Source organism: Sus scrofa, chromosome 3, assembly GCF_054392235.1.
Source record: "Sus scrofa isolate SSC_HxYL_T2T_F1_AM1 chromosome 3, Sscrofa_HxYL_maternal_Yorkshire_Landrace_v2.0, whole genome shotgun sequence".
Classification (NCBI taxonomy): domain Eukaryota; kingdom Metazoa; phylum Chordata; class Mammalia; order Artiodactyla; family Suidae; genus Sus; species Sus scrofa.
The window spans coordinates 90,295,015-90,321,992 of record NC_139385.1 but is presented as its reverse complement, the minus strand read 5'-3'; the positions used below and the strand labels follow the sequence as shown (position 1 = coordinate 90,321,992).

Below are 26,978 nucleotides of genomic sequence, written 5' to 3'. Positions count from 1 at the left end.
TACTGCAGCTCATGGAATTTCCTAGGCTAGGAGTTGAATCAGAGCTGTAGCTGCCAGCCTACACTACAGCCACACAATGCCAGATCTGAGCCACGTCTGTGACCTACACTGCAGTTCACGGCAACACCATATCCTTAACCCGCTGAGCAAAGCCAAGGATTGAACCCACATCCTCATGGATACTAGTCGGATTCGTTACTGCTGAGCCACAACAGAAACTCCAGTATTGTATACTTTTTAAAAAATTTCCTGGTAAAGCAAACTTTACTGTGGCTCTGAGGTCAGGGTTTTTCTCTCCTGGTCCTGCTGAAATCTGATATCTGGAGTGATGGGCTTTTGTATTGCACCTCCCACAACACCTTGGTCACCTTGGGAGACTTTGGTGGGGGGCACCCTAAGTCTGTAGCACACTCTGAGGAAGGCCCACTTGCAGATTCTGTCTTGGTTTCTGTAGCCAGGCCATTCCTGGCTCATTTCTTGGATCCCAGCTTTTTAGGTCTGAGTGTAGGTTTGGTATTCCTCACAGGACTCTTGTTTTAAAACTGTGTCTCATTTCTTCTCTTCTTTTTCCACCTTTTTTTCCTCTTCAAAGTTCATCTGCTTCTGGGGTACGAGCCTCTTGATGACATAAATCACCTCCTCTAGGGACATGTCTACATCATCATCTTCTTCCTCTTCCTCCTCCTCCTAGGGCTCCTGTATGAAGGGCAGGTTGAAAGTGTCAAAACATTCCTGGCCACTGAAGAACACAGGTCCAGAGGCAGTCTGGAGCTGAAAAGTAACTGAAGGAGAAAGCTCCAATCTATCATGGTACCTGGGGAGGATAGACGCAATGGCGATGGGTTATGTCTTCTTGCCCTCCTGGCTTGCTGGGGATAGATCTCCACAATGTTCATCTTCTCTTTGGCTATTCCCCCAAGCAAATCATACTAAGCAACAGCTTCCAGTTTTGCTTCCCCTCCTTCAAGGCTTAAAAGGTCCAAATTTGCTTCTATTGGTTTAGCTCACAGCCCCAGAGCGTGGCTGTTACTGACTTCTCAGTTGTGCTGCTAGTGACGCAGCTTTAGGATGTGGAAGGTAGCAAAAACACAATCTAGCTTTTGTCTTCTAAAGAGTTTGTAGTCCAATGAAGAATTCAGATCTGTAATCAAATGGTACAGGGTTAGGGGGAAAAAAAAAGGGACTAGAGAGAGAAGGGTTAAAATACCAAAGGAAGGTCATCGGAAGACTATTTGTTTTGTTTAGATAAATAAAGATCTTGTGATGATTTTCTCTTTAAGACTATGAAGAGCTGGAAAGTACCAGGTAAAATGCCAAAATAGGTAAGGATGTTACCTTGCCACATGAGCCCAATCCCTATTCTCCAGGAAAAAAAAATGAGGAAAGAAGGCTTCTTGTGATTATAAGTCTTTCTGGTGTTAAGGTGTGTAGACCTTCTCACAAGACAGTATTGACCAAATCCAAGAAATCTGGGGGGAAGATATGAAAAGGAGGTGTTGTTATGCAATTATATCTGTAATGGCATCATTTGACAAAAAGGGAATGTGAGCACTAAAACATGTAAAGAATGAACAATATAAACATGTACAGATGCCAACAAAATAATAAATAGGACACAAAAAGGAATATGACAGTGCTAAAGATGCATAGAATGCACACTCACTCTGAAAGGGAATAAAATGCAATAGAGACCAAGCCTCAGATCCCACCTTGCTCAAGATGAAATAGCAAATTCTGCCAAAAAAAAAAAAAGATGATTTGTAAATATAGACGACTGATACCTTTCCTAAAGGAATGATGAAGGATTATTAATGGGATGTAACGATTGAGGATCTAAAAAATGTGATAGGAAATTATCAAGAAACTCTTACAGGAGCTGTATATTTAAAAGAATAAACAATAAATCTGAGTATCGAAATAATCTTTAAGAGGCTATAGAAAACAAGGAGAATTGGATTCCCTTATGGCACAGTGGGTTAAAGATCCAGTGTTGTCACTGTTGTGGGTCGTTGCTGTGGCATGGGTTTGATCCCTGGTCTTGGAACTTCCATATGCCATAGGTGTGGCCGAAAATAAGGAAAATAAATTAATAAATATAGTTAACATTAAATATAATATCAAACCAAAATGTCTTACTAGATGTTTTAAAAACAATGATTCTCCAAAAAAAAATGTTCAGAATGGGGTAGCAACTACCATTGCGTGGGTTATAACTAAATATCTTTGGAGTCACTTAGTCAAGATTAGGGGACAGGAAGAGGTGAATTACAGATTCAAAGAAAAAAACTTATGGATCTTATTCAGAAGGAGAAAGATGAACCACACTGCCATCTTGAAAATAAAGACTGGGAAATCAGAAATATGAAGAACAACAAATAAGTAAAAGTCAGGAGAACTGAACTTATATAAATAAATATATTAGAAAGAGAAGAGTAAAACATTATTTCATTTATAAGAAGTGACTTTTTTTCCATTTTCATGATAGATGAACAATTATAAATAGGTATAAAATGTAAGTATGCTTGGATATAAAATGTGAGAATCAAATGAACTAATAAGGATGAAAGTACTTGAAAAACTATATGCCAATATATAAATAAAAGCTTTTATTTCACTGCAACATAGCAGCTGTGGCTTTCCTATTTAGCCCAGACAAGCAGAGAAGCAGCAATAAGCAGATCTCTGTTCAGTTACCATAAAACATAGTAACCATTACGTAAGAGTGTTGAAGATTGTTCCTCTCAGTGACTGTCATCTCTCTACTCTCAGTGCCGGCTGGACAAAGCCTCTGGAAAACCTTCTTGTTGTGTACAATCTTTGATTGAGATATAATTCACATACCATAATACTCACCCTTCTAAAAGTGTACAATTTAGTGGTTTTTAGTGTGTTCACAGTGTCGTGCAACTATCACCATTATCTAATGCCAAACATCTTCATCACCTCAAGAAGAAATCCCATATCAATTAGCAGTCATTTCCATTGCCCCCTCCTCTCAGCCACTGGCAACCAAAAATATATTTTCCATCTCTACAGATTTTCTTATCTTATTGTGGAAGTTTCATATAAATTCAATCATATAACACATGGCCTTTTGTGTCTGGCTTCTTTTACTTAATAGTGTTGAGGTTTATCCATGTTGTAGCATGTATCAGCACTTCATTCCTTTTCAGGAATGAGTAGTATTCCATTGCATAGGTATACCACATTTTGTTTATGCATTCATCAGTTGATGGTCATTTCTGTTTGTGATTTTTTTCTTTAACTTTTTCATGTTTGTTGATATTTGGAAATTATCTTTATAATTCAAATAGATATATTTCAAGTATGTGTTATGAAGTTCTTAAGATAAATCTTAAAGAATCTGTCTAAAAATTAACAAATATCACAAAAGGTATACAAGTGAATAAAGCAGTTTTTATACATACAAATATATATCATATAATATATAAATATTATATAATTGATCATGTTATAATGTTATATATATTTATATGTAAATATATAACCACTTTAATATATATGTGTTTGTATAGCCAGTCATCTAACTGTCCTCATTTAGGTGCACGTTTTCTACTGAATGGCTGTTCTTTGCCATTCTCTCCCCCCTGAGAAAGAAAACAAGGCTATCACTTTTCTCACTACCCTACATGTAGCAATGCCTCAAGTGAATTCTTCACCTCACTGGATTAAAATTTGTACATTGTATCTGCAGAGTTAGTGTTGATCTTTCTCACACAGTTGCATCAGCTTTATTTTAGCAAACATTTGAACATCATAGTACACAAACTCATGTGAACCTGAACCACTTTGGAAAACTGACTACAGTACAGTGCTTAAAGCAAAGGAACTAGATATTAATTACATGCTAAACCTGTAGCTTAAGATACTGTACCTTTCTCATTTTTCTTTTTCCCCCTGATTTTCCTCACTGAAATCAGACATAAGCTGAGAAATTACAGAATAGATAGGCAGGTAGGTAGGTAGATGATATAAATGAGAAATTTCCCATGGTAACTCTGATATTATTTATTCATTAAACAAACATTTGTAGAGGGACTACTATGTGACAGGTACTTGAAGGCTATAAATATGAAACAGATATTGCTTCTGACTTCATAAAGCTGATTATCTAGTGAAGAAGATAAGCTATGAAAAAATATATCTGTCATATAGAATAGAAAGGGATAACTGCTATAAGAGAGATGCAAATATGTTGCCACAGCTGTTCGGGAAAAAGACACTGCCTACAGTTGGGAGAGATCAAGAAAAGCTGCTGGCAGAACCTTGGCCTTAAACTTTAAGAATAGGTAGAATCGGAACAAGGAGAAACAGGAAGGAAGAATCAGAGAGACAAAGCATTTAAAGAAAGAACAGTGGGCTTGGAAGTCTGTGGAGTAAAGAGGAACAAGGATGGGAAGTCGCACTGGGTCAGGTGGTATGGGACTTTGCATGCCATGAGGAGTTTGTATTTTATATTGTAGTAAACAGAAAGCTATTAAGATTTTTGAGCAGAAAAATAAAGTGAGAAGAGCTGTACTTGGGATTAATCTGATAACCCAAATATAAAATCATGTGTTAAAAAAGGGTTGAGGGGAAGACACCAGGAAGAAATAAACATTATGAAAACAGAATCAAATAAATGTTTCATATTCCTATTATTAAACTGTATTCCAGGAAACTAAATTCTATTAAGTTAATATACAAACAAGCCTCTGATTGACTGGCCACAATCGCTTAATACCTGTCACTTGTACCCAAAGGTACACAGAAAATTACCCTCTCTATAAAAAAAAAGAAATAATAATATCAACAGGCTCTGAAAGTCCTCTCAAGGTAAATTTTTCTCTTTCAAATATCTAACCTATCATTAAGATTCTTTAGGAAGAGTTCTCATAATTTAGAGGTTAAGGAATGCAGAACTCTAGTCACAGATTTCTGGACTAATCAAAAAATCTGGGCCAATCTATCCCACTTCCAATTTTACCAATAGTGAAATGAGCCCTAAAGCAGGAACTGACTTGTCTAGGGAAACATGGCTGGTTAGAACTCCAATCTCTTCTGACTTGTCTAGGGAAACATGGCTGGTTAGAACTCCAATCTCTTGATCTCTGGCCCTCACCCTCTAATCTACATTCCAGTGTACATACTTGGGGTTGGCTAGAACTGTAGTATCAAAATAAAGTGACTCCTTATTGCTTGGGTTTAATAAATGGTTTCAAATAAGCGGCAGTCAAGACAAAAAATATGGCTCCACAAGAAAACTGGAAATCTGCAAGCTATTGCTACCGGTTGCAATATTGGCATACCACACACCTTGCTCCTTAGGTATCATAAAACACAAATTAAATGTAGTATAGCAACTACTTCACTCTTTCTGGAAAGTTCTGGTTCCTCAGGGGAAGTTCTTAGGTGTTACAGAGACTTGTGGTCTCCAAACTCCAAACATTTTTTTGTGGAGAATAACAATTATGTTTTTAATAGAATTCAATTTGGGATTTCAGGAAATAACTAAAAATCTGCAGCCTATATAGGCATTGTAGAAATGAAGGAAAAGGGCATCAATCTCTCAAAATTCTGGCAGGAAAGGAGTGGCTGTTTCCAAAGATCTTTTTTCCTTTGCAATAAGCTGCTTATTGGTGCCAAAAAACAGCTCATCAGCAATGTTGTTTTATTATATAGGGATGTTTTGAGAGAAAGGAAAAAATTAGGAATGTGTGCTCTGATTTTTCAAACTTCATGTCCCAAAGCTTATAATAATCCTGCTGCTTTTTATTTTAAAAAAGGAAACCAAATGTTTGAGATTTGATCTTTAAGTCTACCATGTTCACTGCAAGCACATACTTTAACCTTATCCTATGAAGCAACATGTAGTTTCTTTAAATGTTGCCAAGTCAAAAAGAAATAAAAAGTCATAGATTCCTTAAAGGAGTCAGTATCTTCTATGTGTAACTTATATATAGCAAGAACCACAGCTACAAAATAGCATGTCTTTACCTCTGCTGGAGGATTCATCCTCTACCTCCCCTAAATCAGGGTGCCCAAGGAATGTCTTCAAGAACAATTTCCTAAGATGCCGAATAGTGTTCACAATTCTCCTTGCCTGATAAAAGCAACTGCTGCCAACCTTCCAAGCTATGTCATTGCTGCCCACTGAAGGCACTGCCACCGTTTTTGCTGCTGCTGCTGTGTGCAAGGAGGCCTGCAAGGCTGAAGTCCAACTTCAAGGGCATGGAAAGTGTTGAGGGTTCTGGCACCAATATTCATACCACTGACAAGCTGCAATCTCTGAGTCCTAAGATTAGGAAGAAAAAAAGAAAAACAACACAAAACAAAACAAAAAAACAGCTCCCTTAGCTTTTACTAGATATTACTTTACAGCCATGATGGGGTTATAGGGCTCAGGAAAGGGCTCATAGAATATTCAATTGCTATGAAGTTTTCATTTACCGAGTTATGGGGAAGTCATTCTTCCAATACGTGAATTAACTTGAATTTCGTGCTAAAACAGCTTTTCTGTGGCCTATCAAACATTCATTGTACATCTGTTTTAATTATTAAAGGAAAGGGTACAATGACCAGAAGTAAAGAATGTCCATGTTTGGAGTTCCCATTGTGGGTCAGTGGTAATGAACCTAAGATCCACAAGGATGTGGGTTCGATCCCTGGCCTCGCTCAGCGCGTTAAGGATCCGGTGTTGCCATGAGCTGTGTTGTAGATTGCAGACACGGCTCAGATCTGGCATTGCTATGGCTGTGGTGTAGGCTGGCAGCTCTGATTCAACTCCTAGCCTGGGAAACTCCATGTGTGATTAAATGCCCGCCCCTCTTCTTGGGACACCAATGCTGGTACTCTTTTAATGATAACACTCCCTTCCCAGGTGCCAAGGTATACTGTACATGCTGTACATGTACATGCTGGTCTCCTTTTTTCTTTCAAAAAAGAAATCTTGAAGAAACGTATTCCTGACTTGTTTAATGCTCTTTTTTTTCAACAAGATATAAAACTATGCTGAAAACTGTGCTTCTCCAGAGCAGTTTCTCACAGTAATCTGGAAAGCAGGCTTCTGCACTAATCCTCAGCTTGGCTCAAATAAAACTCTTTTCTATTCTTATTATTGCTTGTGTATTATTTTGTCAACAGCTATTTGTTGAAAGAATGAATGAGTCCAACTGGTTGGGCTGCAAATAATCTGAGCAGCAAATGCCAGGTTGTACTCAGATGTATTTAATTCCATTTGCTGCTCTAAATGTCACCTCTATACCTTTGTTGTTTCTTCCACTGGGTTAGTTCCCTTCTGGTGGCAACTTGAGTTGTCTTATAGATAGAATTCCAGAAGGCCTACCTCCATGAAACCCCCAGGCATGCCCAGAGATGCCTGAATCCTGGGGAGAAGAAATCTGAGGTTCAAACATTACCACATACTATCTTTATTTTAGAAAAGAGAATTACAGAATTGACATACAAAAAAACCAAGCTTTTATTTTTCATATGATTCTCATTAAGAGTTAAAAATTGGTAGCCTGAGGCCAAATCTGGCCAGATGATTTAATTAAAGCCTACATGATTATTTAAAAAAATTTTTGAATTAGAACCATCTAAATCAATGGTTCTCACACATGAAAGTGGTCAGAATCAAGCTTGTTAAAACTCAGATTGCTAGGCTCCACTCCCAGCTAGTAGTTAATAAAAATGATTAATTTTATTTATTTATTTATTTTTATCTTTTTAGGGCTGCACCTGTGGCAAATGTGGAGGTTCCCAGACTCGGCGGGGGGGGGGGGGGGAGGAGCGTCGAATCAGAGCTGTAGCTGCTAGCCTACACCACAGACACAGCAACGTGGGATCTGAGCCATGTCTGTGACCTAAACCACAGCTCATGGCAGCACCGGATCCTTAACCTACTGAACAAGGCCAGGGATCGAATGTAAGTCCTCACGGGTGCTAGTCAGATTCGTTTCCTATCAGCCATGACAGAACTCCTGGAGTTAATTTTAATATAACAGAAGAAAAGCAAACTGAGCGATATGAAATAGCTGAACTTCAGATAAATTTTCTATCACATTTCAGGCATGTTTTAGAGATTGTGATAATGTGTGCTTGGTCTTGTCTCAGTCCTGATCTCTAACTCTTGGCTAAACCTAGAGGAATTTTATGATTGCATATCCAGTGATATCAGTCCCCTCAATCCCTAATAGTTCATCTTGCTGTGTGTTTTTCTTAGTAGCCTGTTATTCTTTCCGTAAAAAGGATAAAATATATAAAAACAAAGAAAGGAAGGAAGAAAAAAAGGGGGAAGGGAGGGAGAGAGGGAGGGAGGAAGAAAGGGAAGAAAATGCCTATTTCAATGTCTATATTCCAGTTTGCCATTTTAGTGGTCCTCTTAATTAAAGTGCCATATAACGTACAGATGATGTTTGCTGAGCATTATAGGGAGAACTAGCTTTTTGTTAAATAGGTCTGGTCTTTCTATTTCATTATGGAATAGGTCCAAAGGACATTACAATGTGGTCACATCAGAGTTTATGGTACCCTGCCTGATCCATACCCTCTCGCTGTGGAAGGAGGTTGCGCTAAAAGTCTAGTCTTGTTCAATTCGTTTTATGCAGCCAGTTACTGCTATGAGCCTTCTTTTTTATCCATAAAATTCTAATGAGATTATCTTTAGATCATTAACACAAAACCCCAGAGCAGTGTTAATGAACAAAAAAGACCCATACAAGATGACATAAAACTGTTGATGTATTGTTTATTGTATGCTCTGCACAATGACACAACCATGACCTTGTAGAATGTCTGAGTAATGTACCAGGGAGCACCAGGGAAACTCTATACTCAGTCCTTGCATTAACAACACAGATCACATTGTTATCAACTGTGTCTCATTAACTAGAGAATCTAAGAATGCTTTAATTGAAAATAAACTGAAAATTTATCAGGACCAGCAATGACCTAGCCAAATGGGAGAGAAGGAACTAACTTTTCTTGAGCTTCATTTTTATAATAAATAGGTTGTTTACATCCTTTTCATCCTCAAACAACTTTGTGGAATTGGTATTGTTTGTATTTTCAGGTTGCAGATGAGGAAACAGGGCTTGGAGGGGTTGATGTGATGAGCAAGAATGTGAATCTAGATCTGTCCAACATTAGGACTTTTTTTTTTTTCCTGAGCTGTTTCCCTTCCTGCAAGTCGTTATCCCAACAAAAAGTCAACCATACACCACATGAAGCTTGGTCCAAGGATGGTATGTGCAGCCTGCTATATATGGCTCCCCTATTTGACCATTCCTCAGAACATCAGACCCACTGCTTCAGTAAGGTTGTCAATGTTCTCTCAGAGTCACACCTAATATTAAATGGATTTGGTTACTGCCTGTTCCTGCCACTTGATGCTGCCTGGAGAACTGGAAGAACAGCTGCTGGAAAGACTTACTAATTCCTTTGAATAGTTTGTGATATTATCTAAACTTTAGATCCTAAAGGGATTTGTAGATTTAAGAAAAAATATAACAAGATATATCTGGAAATGAGAATAGTTTTTTTTTGAAGATTATTTTGTTGGTAATATGTAGATTTATCAAATAATGTATATGAAATTTAATCCCCAGTTACGAATGCTTGCATGACAGTTCATGGCATTAAGAGATGGAGTTCTGTTTGAAAGGTCATGTGCACATTTGAGCAACTTGATATCAAGTGATCTTATTAGAAAGATTACATCGTAGACCTTGTGATATTAAAAGCATTTTTTAAAAAGTCATGAGCTGCTTAAAGGTAAAAACCGATTGTCTATGTGATATATTTACATGTCTTACAATTTTAATACCACGGAAAATTAAGTTTAAAAATGCACTCACTGTTTTATCACTTGTGATTTAAAAATCTCTGAAAAATGTTTGGGTAGAAATCCTGTAACTCATAAGGGTAACCTTGATTGGAGTGTGATAAGCCACTCGATGGCAGGGACAACTGCACATCAAGTTCTGAAAAAAAAAAAAAATCATTGATGGAGTTCCCGTCATGGCTCAGTGGTTAACGAATATGACTACGAACCATGAGGTTGCGGGTTCCATCCCTGGCCTTGCTCAGTGGGTTAACGATCCAGCGTTGCCGTGAGCTGTGGTGTAGGTTTCAGACACGGCTTGGATCCCGCGTTGCTGTGGCTCTGGTGTGGGCCGGTGGCTACTGCTCCAATTGGACCCCTAGCCTGGGAACCTCCATATGCCGTGGGAGCGGCCCAAGAAATAGCAAAAAGACAAAAAAAAAAATCATTGACTTCTCTAATCTATAATCATAATATGTTCCAGATGTATGAATGGTGGGGGTAAAGAGGGTGGGGGAGAGAGGGAGTTATTTCTCAGTTTATTTTATTACTGGAGAAACTGAGAGAAGTGACCTGCTAATGTCATAGTGCTCTTGGATGTGTAACACTTTTATATGAATTCACTTTCTCTCTCTGCAGAACACCTGTACTTTACTGATTCAGATTAAGGAGGTGGTGCCTTCTTCCTTATTTCTAATCTGCCCTAATTTGAAAGCTGTAATAGCCATGCAGCCCTCTTTTGCTCCCTGACCTTCTTCTATGCTAGCCTGTGGTTGGGAATGGCACTTTATTCATGTTTTGGCTTTAATTTACTAAGATTACTTATTGAGATAAGACTCACAACAGAATCACCTTTATATCACTGTCATCAAAGCAAGTGAATACCATTCCATGAATGATTGATTATATTCTTCCACCCTTATGTTTTTCAGACATCTCTCAATATTTAAACAAATTAGCCAGACCAATCATACACGATTCAGACTCACCCTGGAAAGCTGTCTCTCATATACTGAAGTAAATTATTAAGTTGCATTGCTTTAGAAATAAATAGGTAGAAGAACCAAAGGAAAAGAAGAATTTAAATCCTAAAGAGAAATTAACTTACAATCACATTTTTCTAAGCACAGTCCTTCCAGTTTTTTTCCCTTTGAGAAATCTTCCATATAATTCTCTCCTTTTGGCTCCACAGCCTGCACAACTCAGAGAAAACCCTCTGGTAATAGAAACTTACCATGTGGTGAAATTTTAGGTCCCCCTTTCCCCTAACTACCCCTATCTCCTGCACAAATAGTTTCACCATCTGTCCATAACACTGCCTGAAATTCCATCATTAAATATATCCTTCAGATTACATATGTGCCCACTTATTTTAAAAATTATAATCACTTCAACATTCCCATCAACTGAACACAACTATTTATCTTGTTTTAACTATCTCTGATATTTTTAATGCTTCTGCGATTTTTTTAATCATACAGACAGCATGTGAATGTATGTTTAGTTCTGGTTATTCATTTGATATTGTTTAAAATATCTAAATTCCAATACAAGGCATATATTTATTATGTTATTTTTATTGTCAGTGTGTTCTACTTTGAGAAATTACAATGAATAAGGAATTTGAATTGCTTCAAGTTTGTTTTCACAAGTATTTCTGCCTTAAACATTATTGTACACATTGGTTTGATTCTGACTTTTTGAGATTATTTTCCTAAGTAACCTTAAATTTCCCAAAGTAGAAATCCTAAGAATGGCAATGTTTTAATATTTCATTTCGTATACAACATGGTTAAACCTACTCCACTGAAAGAGTATATTGATTTGAAATGCCAGCAACAACATATGAGTACAGAGTATCTATCTATATATACAGTGTTAGTTGATTGCTAATATTTCTTAATTAAAAAACATATACATAGTAAATATGTGTAGAGCTAGAACTCATAATTGTTGATTTGATATTTATTTTTTCATTAAACAAGGTAATGATTTTTCAGTTACTGTTTTACTATAACCCTTTCATATGGCAAGTCTGGAGTCTGGATATTGATCTTATAGCTCTGCATGAAGATCATACAGCAAAGAAGTGACAGAATTGAGATTTGAATTTAGGTTCATCCGACCTCAAATCATTATACCATAAGGAGACAGGGTTGGGCTGGAGGGCTGTGGGGGTGCTGACCAAAAATATAGAAATGCTCTTTATATATTTCATAACTTAAATTGTTTTAAATATTATATTCACTTCAGCGTTAAATATATAGCATATAGAAAAGTATGTACATGTAATTATAAAGTGAGTTCTTGTTATCAAATAGAACATTACTAATATTTTAGAGCTCTGTGCGGGTCCTCTACTCTTTTCCAGAACCTATGTAAACTACTCTTTCATCTTCTGTGATTTTCTTTTCCTTCACTTTTCTTCATAATTTACTCTTTACGCGTGCCTCCATATATTACACATTGGTTGGGTTTAGGTTTTATCTGTTTCCAAACATCATATAAATGGAATCATATTGTCTGTATTCTTCATGACTTGCTTCTTATATTTCATATTATGTTTATAAGATTCATCCATATTGATACATACAGCTGTAATTTGTTGATATTTATTTCTGTAGAGTTGCAATAGCTTTATATGCTATGTAACAAATTATCACAAATTTAGTAGCTTAAATCATCATTTATAATCTCAGTTTCCACAGGGTCAATAATCCAGACGTGATTTAACTCAGTCCTTTGCTCAGGGACTTATAGGTTGTAGTCAGTGTCAGCCAGGCTGCATTCTCATCTGGAGACTTAAATGGGGAAGGATTGTTTTCAAGATCATTTGGGTTGGTGTTAGAATTCATTTTCTTGCAACTTTATAACTCATGGCAGCTTGCTTCTCCAGGACAGCAGGAGAAAGGAGTCAGCTTAGATTTATATTTCATAGACACGGATATGTGTATGTGTGTATGTATGTATATACACACACAAATTTATGGAGAGACAAACACATACACAATCACGAGGGTGATATTCCATCACCTTTGCCATACAACATAATCTAATCAGAAGTAATATCCCACAACAACCTTTGTCATATTCTGTCTGTTAGAAGCAAGTCATATGTTCTGCCTGCATTCAAGTAGAGATTATACAGAGTGTAACAGCAGGGATAGAGATTACTGGGGGACCAATTTAGAATTCTTATCAGAATAGTAATTTAGTATTTATTGTATGTGTAAGCCATAATTTATTCATCTAGTCTACCACTAATGGACATTTAGATAGACATCTACGTTGGGGCTGTGATGGTTAATTTTCTGTGTTAACTTGGCCAGGCCACTGTGCCCAGATATTTAGGTATTTCTATATGGGTGTTTTTTGGATAAGATTTAAATTTAAATTGTTGGACTCAATAAGCAGATTGCCCTTCATAATGTGAGTAGATCTCATTCAATCAGTTGAAAACCTGAATAGATTGACTTGCCCTCCTGAGCAAGAGGGAAATCTGCCAGCAGACTGCACTTCATCTGCAGCATTGGCTCTTCAACATTAGCGGTTTGCCAGCAGACTGCCTTTGGACCCAAACCACAGCTATTTCCTGAGTCGCCAGCATGTTGGCCTGCCCAGTCAGATTTTGAACTCATCAAGCTTCCACAATGGCATGAGCCAATTCCTTAAAATAAATCTTTTATACACACACACACACACCCTATTAGTGCTGTTTCTCTGGAGTACCTTGACTAATACAAGGGCTATTATTAACAATGCTTCCATGAATGTTCTCTGTACATTTCCTGATGAACATGAGGAAGACTTACTGGGGTATATAACAAGGAATAGAATTCCTGGGCTGTAAAGTGTGCCTTTATTCATCTTTATAAGGTCATGACAAACAATTTTTCAAAGTTTTTGTGCTCATTCATACTCTCCCCAGCACGGTTGGGTTCCCAGCAATACAAATGCTCATCAACATATTGATGTGCTACTGAAACTTAAATTCTTAGCTTGAGATTTTTTGGTAATACACAGTTCCCATGAATTTGTCCTAAAAATTTGTGGGAGCCCATTTTGTGATTTCAAATATATAGCAATGTTTTAACTTCCTCTGATCAGTGCTAATAGTAAAGACAGTTTATTTTCTTTGTAGACCCCTAGGACAAGAAAGGGGTGGATTTATTTCCAGGTCCTATTTACACTGAGTGTTTAGAATTTTGATGTTTCAGCTTTATTGAGATAGGGGAAGAACTCTCATTAAACTACTACCTTTGAGGAGTTCCTGTTATGGCTTAGTGGAAATGAATCTGACTAATGTCCATGAGGATGTGGGTTTGTTCCCTGGCCTAGCTCAGTGGGTTAAGGATCTGGTGTTGCCATGAGCTGTGGTGTAGGTCGCAGTCACAGATCGGATCCCACATTGCTATGGCTGTGGTGTAGGCTGGCAGTTGTAGCTCAGATTTGACCCCTAGTCTGGGAACTTCCACACACACAAGTGCAGCCCTAAAAAGAAAAATAAACTATTACCTTTGAACCCTCCTACACTGTTGGTGGGAATGTAAATTTGTACAACCCCCATGGAGAACAGTTTGGAGGTTCCTCAGAAAACTGAATATAAAACTAGCATATGATCCAGCAATCCCACTCCTAGGCATATATCCAGACAAAACTACAATTCAAAAAGATACATATACCCCTATATTCATTGCAACAGCACTATTTCCAATAGCCAAGACATGGAAACAACCTAAATGTCCATCAAAAGATGAATGGATTAAGAAGATGTGGTACATATATACAATAGAATTCTACTCAGCTATAAAAAGAATGAAATAGTGTCATTTGTAGCAACATGGATACAACTAGAGATTCTCATACCAAGCGAAATAAGTCAGAAAGAGAAAGACAAATATCATAGGATATCACTTGTCGGTGGAATCTAAAATACGGCACAAATAAACCTATCTACAATCACAGACATAGAGAACATATTTGTGGTTGCCAAGGGGGAGGGGGAGGGAGTGGGATGTACTGGGAATTGGGGGTTGGTAGAAGCAAACTATTTTACTTAGAATGGGTAAGCAGTGAGGTTCTACTGTATAGAACAGGGAACTACATCCAGTTCCTTGGGGTAGACCATGATGGAAGATAACATAAGAAAAAGAATGTATATATATGTATGACTGGGTCACTTTGCTGTATAGCAGAAATTGGCACAACATTGTAAATCAATTATACTTTAATAAAATAAAAAAATAATAAGTTACCACCTTTGGAGAGCCCTGGTCTTTGTCTCCTGCTCTGTAGGTTCTGTGAGTCCATGATAAAGTTCAAAGTAACACAATTTGGTCAATGGATTGAGAAAGAGAAGTGAGCAAAATGCTACACTTACTTCTCTGGATTTTCTCCCTCTTTTAGTCCCTGATCTGAGGATTCTTTACTTCTGTATAGTTTGTTGATGCTTTATTTATTTTAAAATGTATAATCTAGAATTTTAAGAACTATGTTTTTATTTATTTATTTTATTTTTTTGTCTTTTTGCCATTTCTTGGGCCGCTCCCACGGCATATGGAGGTTCCCAGGCTAGGGGTCAAATCAGAGCTGTAGCCACCGGCCTACGCCAGAGCCACAGCAATGCAGGATCCAAGCCTTGTCTGCAACCTACACCACAGCTCACAGCAATGCCAGATCCTTAACCCACTGAGCAAGGCCATGGATCAAACCCACAACCTCATGGTTCCTAGCCAGATTTGTTAACCACTGAGCCATGACGGGAACTCCAAGAACTATGTTTTTAAAGATGGACAAATCAGGTGGCTAGCCAGCCATATTATTAGATTATACATTAAATGTTGAATATACTACATTCTATAGTCTCTCTCTTAACTTTTTACTATTGTTTACAAATATAGTATTTCAACTAAAATATCTTCTGAGAGACATTTAACTGAGTTTATTGTGTAAAATAGTTTTTCAGATGTTTTCCTCTGTGACAACTATGACTAGGGCCTTAAACAATGGGGGAGGTGTCTATATTTTTATGACATAAAAGGCAAGAAAAGAAGAATAGTTTTGAGATGTTATATATTATTGAAGAAAGGCTGGGAAGATGTATTGCCTCTAGACACTAGGTGATTAGGACACACAAAGACATATCAGAATGGATGAAAGATATGCTTAAAGCTCCGAAATATAGAAAGGCACTAAAGTCAATTTCTACTATCTCACAATTTTGCCTAGGTTTAGTTATACAGCTGTAATTAGACATATTAAATATGTCTTATAATTCCTGAGAAACTAAAAACTTTAACTCAGAGGGAATGTTCATTTGAACTCAAGAACTTTTTACTCACAATCCTGACTGAAAAAATTGGAAAGCATAATTTAAAAAAAAAAAATCTGCAAACACACAATTTTACTTTTTCCTTTCCACTTTTTTTCTTGCCTTACTGTAATAACTAGGCTCTCCATTACAATTTGATTAGAAGTTGGGAAAGTAGGCCTTCATACCTCGTTCCTAATTTCAGGAGGAAAGCATTCAATGTGCGACTGTAATAGGGAAGAACAAACCTGATTAACCTTTATGCTCTGTTGTCTGTGCTTAGTCATGCTGGCTCTGCACCTTTGTAAAAGAATGTTGCCTATAGCTTGAAGTATACATGATAGCCCATTATCAGGGCCATTCATTTAGAGATTAAAAAGTTGCACAGCAGAGAAACCTCTTGTTGGAGGTTTGCAGGAGTATTGTGAACAGAGCAACATTGACAACTATAAGAACAAAGGATTATCACATTCCCTCTGGGGTCTGGACAGCACCAAGAAGTTTGCAACAACCAGTCACACCCCTCCCCTTTTAGTATAAAAAGAGCCTGAATTCCAATTCAGATAAATTTTTGGTGGGGACACTAGTCTGCCCTCTCCTTGGTCTGCTGGCTTCCTAAATGAAGTTGCTATTCCTTCCCGCAACACCTGTTCTCTCAATTTATTGGCGTGTCATGCAGTGAGCAGCATGAGTCTGGACTTAATTATGGACTTAACATCATCGTTAAAAGAAGTAGTATTAGGAGTTCCCAAAGTGGCACAGTGGAAACGAATCCGACTATGAACCAGAAGATTGTGGGTTCAATCCCTGGCCTTGCTCAGTGGGTTAAGGATCCGGCGTTGCCGTAAGCTGTGGTGTAGGTCGCATACTCGGCTCAGATCTGGTGTTGCTGTGGCTCTGGTGTAGGCCGTCGGCTACAGCTCTGATTCGACCCCTAGTCTGGGAACCTCCATATGCTGCGGGTGCGGCCCTAAAGAGACAAAAGACAAAAAAAAAAAAAAAAGTAGTAGTATTAGCCATAGGTTTTTGTAGCTGCCTTTTATGAAACTGAGAAAGTTCCTTCCTATTCCTAATTTGCTAAGGGTGTTTGTTAAGGGGGATGAATTTTGACAAATGCTTTTTACTTGTATGTGGAAATGATCTTTTTTGGGGGGGAGCCTCCTTTATCCTGGTAATGTGGTTATAGTTATTGATTTTTTGAGTTTTAAATCAACCTTGCATTTGAGCTAGACCATTCTTGGTAATGGTATACTATTCCTGTTACATAGTTTTGGGGGGTCAATTAACCAATTTTTTAAAGGATTTTTGACTCTGTGTTCATTTAAGGTATTGGTAGATAACTTTATTTTCTTATAATGTCTGGTCAGCTTTTAAGATCAGGATTATGATGGTCTCACAAACAAGTAGGAAGATATTCCCTCCTTCTTTATTTTATGTAAGAATTTTTGTAAGATTAGTGTTATTTCCTCAATGATTATTTGGTAGAATTCACCAGTAAAACCATCTGGACGTAGAGTTTTCTGTTATGGAAATCTTCTGACAACATATTTAATTTCTTCGATGGATATAGGACTATTAGTATTTTCTATTTAATCTGTGTTGACTATAGTAAATTGCATTTTTTTTAAAATTTTACACATTTTATCTAGTTGTGAGGGTTTTTTTGGTACAGATTTTTATACTATTATCTTATCCTTTTAACGTCTATAGGATTTACAGTGATAACTTCTCTTATTTCTGGTATTGATGATTTATGTTGTATCTCTTTCTTGATCAATTTTAGAATTTATGAATTTTGTTGATATCTACAGATTATCAGTTTTTGGTTTCCTTAATTTTTTGTCTTTTTTTCTATTTTGAAGTCTTTTCCAAAGTTTTAAACTTGTTGACCTAAGACAAATACATCACAAGATATTTCTCCAGCAAAGATAGGTTTATTTGGGATGAAAAGAGAATTGGAATTCAGGGTCTTGCAACCAAGGCAAGCAAGAGAATTTCTGCATGGCAAGAGAAGGAGAACTCTTTTCTAAAGGGGAAAAGAATTTGGAAGGTTATAGTAAAAAATGGCTTTTCATTTGGTTGAGTCTTTTCCAGAAAGTAAAATCTTTCTTCTTCCTGTTGGGCTCTGTTATTGTTGCAAGGCATGAGGACTCTGCTTTCTGGTCTCCAGACTCTAATTTAGAGGTTTCTGTCTGCTACCTTTTTAAAAAATGAGAATATCCTTTCTTCACTCATAAATCCACTATATCAGTAATGCAAATAACTGAGAAGACCTCATCTCTCCTGTTCAGTTTCATGGACGTAGGTAGTCTTAGATCAAATTCCCCGGAAGCGGAATTTGAGATAGGGATTTGGGTGCATGTGGCTTATCAAGGGAACAATCTTTGGGAAAAACCTGTAAAGGAGGGCAAGGGGCATGATAGAGAAGCCAAAGAGCTGCTAAGCAAAGATTTTGTATTAAGTCTAGCCTTTGCCCAATTTACATAGAGGAGAGCTCTGGATATAAATAGCACCACAGACCTGTCACGCCTTGTGGCAACAGAGCTGGACTTTATACTGTCTTAGTTTTTGGTCATTGGTTGTGGATCATCTATGGAGGGGGCATAATTTCTTGACTGAGTTGGTTCCCACTGGTTGATGGAAATTCTGTAGAGAAGAGGGCTACCTGTAAACTATTAGCAGCCGCCTCTTATAGGAAATGGGGTTGGCTGCTTTAAGCAAGAAAAGAGAATCAAGGAAGAGTACACAATATCAGCTCTAACTCCTTATCAGCACACAGTGCTAGGCAAATAAAATAGGATTTGCAGGTGGATAATGTGCTCTGACTATTTAATCATATGCCTTTTAACTAATAAAATATTTTTGATAGTATTTAAAGAACTATTCCAGTAGCAAATCTACTCAGGGGAACAATATCATATTTACATTAGGCTCAAAGTAAGAAAGAAATAGAATACAAATTTTATGTATTAGTTAGGACAGGCTGAATTATTGTATACTTTAGACCACAGTGTGTAATAGTTCTAAAGAAGTTTTTTCTCTCTCAATAGTCCAGGTTGATTTGGGGGGTTGAGAAACTAGAGAGGAAGACTTTTCCCCACTGGGTCATCCAGGAACCTGAGATGATTACAGCTCTGAACTCTTCAACATGTGTCTTCTAAAACTGTCAATGAACAACTGCCGTCGAGCCGACTTGATGTATCAGTTATCTATTGCTACAGAACAAACTCAGCAGCTTAAATCAACACTTTAATATTTACAATCTCATACTTTCTACAGGTCAGAAATTTGGAAGTGGCTTAGCTGAATGGCTCTGACTCAAGGTTTTTCATGAGTTTATAGTCAGATATCTGTCAGCTATCTCATATAAAGGCTCAATTAGGGCTTTCAATGTGGCTCACTTAATGCTGGTTGTAGGCAGGTAGCCTCAGTTCCTTGCCATACTGGCCTCTCTCTATGGGGCTGTTTGAATGTCCTCATGATATGGCAGCTGGCTTCCCTCAGAGTAAGTAATCTAAAAGGGCAAGACAAAAGTCACAATTTCTTTTATCACCTAGAATTGGAAATCACATTCTATTATTTCTGTAATATCCTACTAGTTATATAGGTCAATTATATTCATTGGAGGAGGGTATTACACAGGGACATAAATACCAGGAGTCAAGAATCACTGAGAGCCATTTTGGAGGTCGGCTACCCTTGGGAGAAGCACTGTGGGAGGTATTAACAGGCGAAGAATACTAAAGTTTCATTTGAATAAATTTATCACCTGACCAGATCTAATAGCAAGAGAAGCAAGAATATGCAAAAAAGCTGGTCAGCCATATGTCTTTTATTATAGTGGGGGAAAGGGGCAGGGCAGTATTTAATGCACATCTGGCAGACCCTGCTACCTTGGGAACATGAATCAGGAAGAGAAAATATTCGAGAGATGAGTAACTAAAAGAAAAACAAAAGTTGATCTTAATGAGCAAATTTCCAACTATGTGTATCCATGCCAACATAATGTTTAAAAATTTCTTTCTGATTTCATGAAAGTGTTCTTGCCAACAGCATCTTACAGGCAAAAGCTTTGAAGTTCCAAAAGGTTGTTTGAAAAGCTAACAAAGCTAGTCTTGGCTTTCACAAATGTTTTCAATTTATTTTAAGTAAATGACATTTTCAAAAAGTGCAAAACATCACTAATGTTCATTAGTGAAATCTAAGACATACACAGAACAGGGAAAATGTAATTTGTCTGCACACTTACTACCTAGTAAACCAAGAACTTAAGAGAAAATATTCCACGCCTTCTTTGGGAATCTCCCTTGGAGAAATGTTTTCTATGCACTGATTTAGGTCACAGACCAGATAATTCTCATTGTATTTCCTATAAAAACAGAAAAACCTCAGACAGAAGATTAAGTATTCAATTGAAAGGTATTTTCAATTTTTTTTTGCTTAATGAGAAAGAGATAATCTCTTAGTTGTAACATGAACCTCAAGTAGTGGAAAATTTTCTGCCTAATTTAGCTTTGAGTCATATTCTCTGTCAACAAATTGGAATTCAGGATGTTACTGCTTTGTCCTAAACATTTAACAGCTCAAAATCAGTTTTGCTCACATTTCCCCTGAGGATAGTATACATTAATTCTTTTTAAAGTAAGTTTACTTGACTATACTTGGTTGGAATGATAGAAGTAGCACTTGTAAAAATTCTACCTGCTGTCTTGTTACTGTAACAATTTAAGGAGAATGTAGCCTCATTCTAGGGGTGGTTAGTTCTTTAATAATGGAGAATTATATAAATTGGATGGCAAAATTCTCATCTCTGATTACCATCACTCTGTGACATCTTGGCTTATAACAGAAATAATACAAATACACATTATTCATTTTCTATAGAACTTAAGAATTTTGACCCAGAAACAAGGAGCATGTACAATGGGAGGAGAACACACACAGGGAAGTAAAGTTGGTAACCTTAATTTGGTCACTAGCTGGGAAATACCAGGCAAAAAAACATTTACCCTCTTTGAGTTCTAGTTTTCTCATCTAAAATAGGAGCACTAATAATGTCCTCTCTTAAATTTTTGTGGATTAAAGGAGAGAAAACAATGCAAAGGCACTTATCAAATATTTATACAGTACAAAAAGGCTTTGTCTGTAAAAGAATTTCATAGATGAGAAAATTTAGGCGGAGAAGTGAAGTGACCTGCCTAACTAAGCTCATTTATACAAGAATATTTTCTAGTACACTTACCACTACACTATGCTCATCCCAAAGTCCCTTGCAAGGGGCCTATACACTAGGTGCAATAGGATGGGTATGGAACTTAACTGTTTTTTTGTTTGTTTGTTTTTTAATGTGTAGTAGGAGTTGAGAGTAGTATAAGTGTGGACTATTTTGTACCTAGTTTAGCACAAAGAGGAAAAAGATGAGTTCCAAATTTTATGTGTATATATATATATTTATTTATGTTTAAATTATATATGCAATTAATATCAGTTTTAGATTTATTATTATATATACTAATTTTAGATTTTTTATTATTGGAGCACCTCACTCTAGGTAACAATTTCTGCATCAAAAACTATACTGTATCAATATAGACTGTTCTATCGCAACAAACATAAATATCTCAGTGGTTTAAAACAACAGAACTTAATTTTCACTTGTGTTACATTGTAGTTGCCTGGGAGAATCAGCTTCATGTCCTAACTCAGGTTATCTAGGCTGATGAAGTCTCTACCATTTGCTGGGTTTTATATCCAGAGTTTCTGTTTTTGTCAGCAAGTGTTGTCTGATAATTTGCATTTCTTCTTTTTTTAAAAAATTTTTTATGGAAGATCCCAGGGCTAGGGGTTGAATCAGAGCTGCAGCTGCCAGCCTACACCACAGCACAGAAACACCAGATCTGAGGTGCATCTAAGACCTACACCACAGTTTGTACCAATACCAGATCCTTAACTCACTGAGGGAGGCCAGAGATTGGAACCCGCATCCTCATGGATACTAGTCAGGCTCTTAACCCACTGAGCCACAAGAGGAACTCCTAATGTGCATTTCTAATAAGATCAGAGGGTACTGATTTTGCTGGTTGGAAACCATGTTTTGAGAACCATTGGCTTAGAGAATTAACTTCTTCCTCCTGTTCAGGAATTTCTGGCCTGAGTTTTCATACTCTCAGAAAACACCAAACCTCTGAACTGATAAAGTGTCTCAGAGTAGAAGACCCAATTAAATGAGAGGTACCCAGCAAATCTTTTCAATTGGTCAAAATGGCTCAGGCAAAAGAGAAGTGTGGTAAAGTCTAGCAAGCTCAAAGTACATGCATTTACAATTGAGAGAGAGAGATGATGATAAGGAAGCATAAAAAAGCATGGTAGGACCATGTCTCAAAAAGAACTATGGCAGAGTCACTGGCAAGTGGAGCAGACAAGAATCAAGTAGATTAAAACGTCTACTAAATTTTTAAGAGAGCTGTATTTGAGCCACCCACCTGAAGCAAAAGAAACTTAACTTTTTGAGATTTTGAGTAATCTTTGGGCTCCAGTCTACCATCAAAAACTGGGCTGAGAAAGCTGCTCAGTCCTGAAAGAGGCATGTTCCCCAAACGTCAATTTCAGATTTGGTCAAAGAGGAAGATGAAAAAGGAAGAATCTTCCAGAAGGCACAGCCAGGGACCACAAAAGGAGCTTCTTAAAACCAAGGCTAATCAGATAACTTTCCTTAATCAGGTAACTGTACGGAGGGGCCATCAAAAGTTCTTCCCAGCAGGATTTCAGAATTCCTACAGAGCCCGATTGCTGTGTATTTGCCATTTTCCCCTAGGAGAGTATTTATTACAATTACCTTGTTCCTGTACCACCATTTATACCATTGTGTGGAGGAGACAGGTACTTAGTTTAGTTTAGTTTTGTTTTTAAATTTCACAGGTACAGGTAGAAGCAGCATTATGGTTTGAAACTGCCAAAAGTCTCAGATTAGGCCTTTGATGCCACAACTGCATGGGATTTTGAGGCTTTCTTCCCTAGGGAGTGGGTAAGTATATTCTGCATGTCAGAAATAGAGTAAATTAAATAACTGGTGGCCTAAAGGAGATTAGCCATGAGGGCTGTTCTAAATCTTCCAGTTCTTCTTCCAGGGATGTGATAGGATTGTACTTCCCTGCCCTTTGACATTAGATATGGACAGGTATTTTACTTTGGCCAATGAAATGTGAGTATAAACAATATGTGCCACTTTCAGGGAAATCTGAGAGCCAGTGCATTACTCACATGTTTCTCTTTGCTCCTAATGTAGTGATATCACAGAAGCACACAGTGAGAAAGAACCTTGGTCTCTGAGTCACCATAATGAACAGACTCTCCTGCTGACCTGGATTCTGCAGGTAGAGCCAACAAGAAAGAAATATTTGCTGTAATCAAGCCTCTGAGATAAGGGGTTGATACTACAATAAAAGGTAGCACAAAATTCCTTAATTCACTGAGATCAATTCCTTCACAAAGGAACTTCATAAGTAAGATCAATTTCAATCAACCTAATATAAAGTTTTTTTTTTCAAACTGACCTAATAAATTGTATTTCCAAATAGTAGGTGAAATTGTTTGTCAAAAAAAAAATCTACCACTGGAGTTCCCATCGTGGCACAGTGGTTAACGAATCTGACTAGGAACCATGAGGTTGCGGGTTCTATCCCCGGCCTTGCTCAGTGGGTTAATGATCCAGCGTTGCCGTGAGCTGTGGTGTAGGTTGCAGACGTGGCTCGGATCCCAAGTTGCTGTGGCTCTGGCGTAGGTCGGTGGCTACAGCTCTGATTCGACCCCTAGCCTGGGAACCTCCATATGCCGCAAGAGCGGCCCAAGAAAATGGCAAAAAAAGACAAAAAGAAAAAAAAATCTATCACTGATAGAACCAACAAACTAATCTCCAACCTTCTATGCTCAGTCACTTCATTATAGAGTTAGACTACAATCTGTGTCATGTAGTATGAAATAAAAGGCAATTATCTGGTGAATTTTGTCAGGTTAGGTGACTAATATGGATAATCAGACTTTAAACATTTTCCCATGATGTGTCCAATTTTTTTATCTTTCTTGAATTATCCCACAGTGGAAGCTGTAATTTTTATTGTGTTTTACCTCTCCAGGAAAAGTTGATAGAAACAAATAACTGGTGTAAGGGAAGGAGTGAATTTCCAATAGAATTCTATAAAAATAAAGGATGTTCTTCTTTTTGGTCTTTTTATTATTTTTTTGGAAATAAAATGATTTTTATTTTTTCCATTATAGTTGATTTACAGTATTCTGCCAATTTTCTACTGCACAGTGAAGTGACACAGTCACACATACATGTACACATTCTTTTTTCTCACATTATCATGCTCTATCACAAGTGACCAGACATAGTTCCCAGTGCTATATGGCAGGATCCCATTGCTTATCCATTCCAAAGGCTATAGTTTGCATCTATTAACCCCAAATTCCCAGTCCCTCCCACTCCTTCCCCTTCCCTCTTGGCAACCACAAGTCTGTTCTGCATGTCCATGATTTTCTTTTCTGTGGAAAGGTTCATTTGTGCCATATATTAGATTACAGATATAAGTGAAATCATATGGTATTTGTCTTTCTCTTTCTGACTTACTTCACTTAGTATGAGAGTCTCTATTTCCATCCATGTTGCTGCAAATGGCATTATTTTGTTCTTTTTTATGGCTGAGTAGTATTCCATTGTGTATATATACCACATCTTCTTAATCCAATCTGTCAAAAGAAAGGAGTCTAGGAATAGTTCAACCCAAGAGGTCTCTCAGGGAGGCCACAAATAACCTCTATGTGTCAGAAAAGTAGAGTGGAAGAAAAATAGCATGGTTGTGAGGGCCTCAGTAGAAGTTCACTCTTTCCCCTGTTCCAGCAAAAAAAAAAAAGACGGTTTAGATTGTGATTTGTGAGTTTCAGGTAAGCAAGAGAGGTTTTGTAATTTTCAAGAAACCTGTAGATTCTTTTCTTTTTTGTCTTTTTGTGTTTTAAGGCCACACCCAAAGCATATGGAGGTTCCCAGGCTAGGGGTCCATTTGGAGCTATAGCGGCTAGCCTATGCCAGAGTCATAGCAACGCAGGATCTGAGCCAAGTCTGCAACCTACATCACAGCTCACGACAACGCCAGATCCTTAACCCACTGAGCGAGGCCAGGGATCAAACCCTTGTCCTCACGGATGCTAGTTGGGTTCCGTTAACTGCTGAGCCATGATGGGAACTCCCTGTAGATTCTCAAAGTGGACCCATGAGTGGGCCGAGGGCATACGATGAATGCAGGGGTGGAGTGACCATAAAGCTAATGAAGCATGAGTTTCAGGACCCCTCCCTTGAGCAGGTCTCCGCCAAAGTCTTAGGAAGGAATGTAGCAATTTTCTATTTATAATTTTTTAAAGGGCACCTGACATATAAGCTTCAGGCCCTGAACTTATACCTGCTTCTGTATGGAAGTAGCAAGCTGGCTGGAAAGTACTGTCACATCTTTAGGCTCTGTGAACCAGGTGTAGGACACTGACAAACAGGAAATTAATCCTTCCCTGAGGAAAGGAGGCTTCAGAGTAGGACTGACTACAGAATTGTAGGGCCTGGGACAAAATGAAAATGCAGGGCTTTTTGTTCAAAGATCAAGAAACGGGAGTTCCCGCTGTGGCACAGTGGGTTAAGAATCCGAATGCAGTGGCTTGGGTTGCTGAGGAGGCACATATTTGATCCCTTGCACAGTGCAGTGGGTTAAAGGATCCAGCATTGCCGCAGCTCCAAATGCTGTAGGTACATGAGTGCAACCATAAAAAAAGAAATGTGTGGGAGTTCCCGTCGTGGCGCAGTGGTTAACGAATCCAACTAGGAACCATGAGGTTACAGGTTTGGTCCCTGCCCTTGCTCAGTGGGTTAACGATCCGGCATTGCCATGAGCTGTGGTGTAGGTTGCAGACGCAGCTCGGATCCCAAGTTGCTGTGGCTCTGGCATAGGTCGGTGGCTACAGCTCTGATTAGACCCCTAGCCTGGGAACCTCCATATGCCATGGAAGCAGCCCAAAGAAATAGCAAAAAGACAAAAAAAGAAAAAGAAATGTGTTTTGTTAAAGGGACTAAAATACATTTTTTTTTCATTTGACTTTTCTCAACCCATCACAGTTTTTAATTTGCTACTTATTTATGTTAGTAAATAAATATATTTTAAAATTTTCTTTATTTTAAATGATTTTTATTCTTCCCATTATAGCTGGTTTACAGTGTTCTGTCAACTATCTACTGTACAGCAAGGTGACCCAGTCACACAAACATAAACACATTCCTTATCTCACATTATCCTCCATCACGCTCCATCATAAGTGACTAGATATAGTTCCCAGTGCTACACAGCATAATTTACTATTTAATGTAGTGCTCCCTGTGGCATGGGGATTCTCGTGTGTTGAATGTAGAACCTCTCGAGCAGTGGAAGGGTGGCCTCAAGTGGCCACTAGCCACTAGCCCCATGGACTGCTCCTGAGTCGGGAGTGAGGAAGTCTCCCATTCCCATCAACCTACTGCCCCAACCCATCATGGATGAGAGATCCCTGGATGCACTAGATTCTTGGATCAAGGGTAGGCTGAAGGTTCACTGTGCCAAGCCCCTGATCAATATGGTGTGGTACTATCAGCCCAGGGTGGGGATGGTACTCCCCGTGCCCACTTAACCCCAACCTCTCTATGCTCAATCCAGGTCCCCACAGGGGGCAAAGGGCAGCAGCCACTACTGGATGAAGGCAGTGAGGTGGAAACTGGATGAGTGTCTGAGGGAAGAGAACAGGGTGGTGGACAATGGAAAACCCATCCAAGGACAT

At 38.0% G+C, this 26,978-nt stretch overlaps 1 pseudogene; it reads right to left on the bottom strand.

The window, feature by feature from the left end:
- Positions 1 to 327: 327 nt before the first annotated feature.
- Positions 328 to 26,978, bottom strand: LOC110260124 (nucleoplasmin-2 pseudogene; annotated as a pseudogene).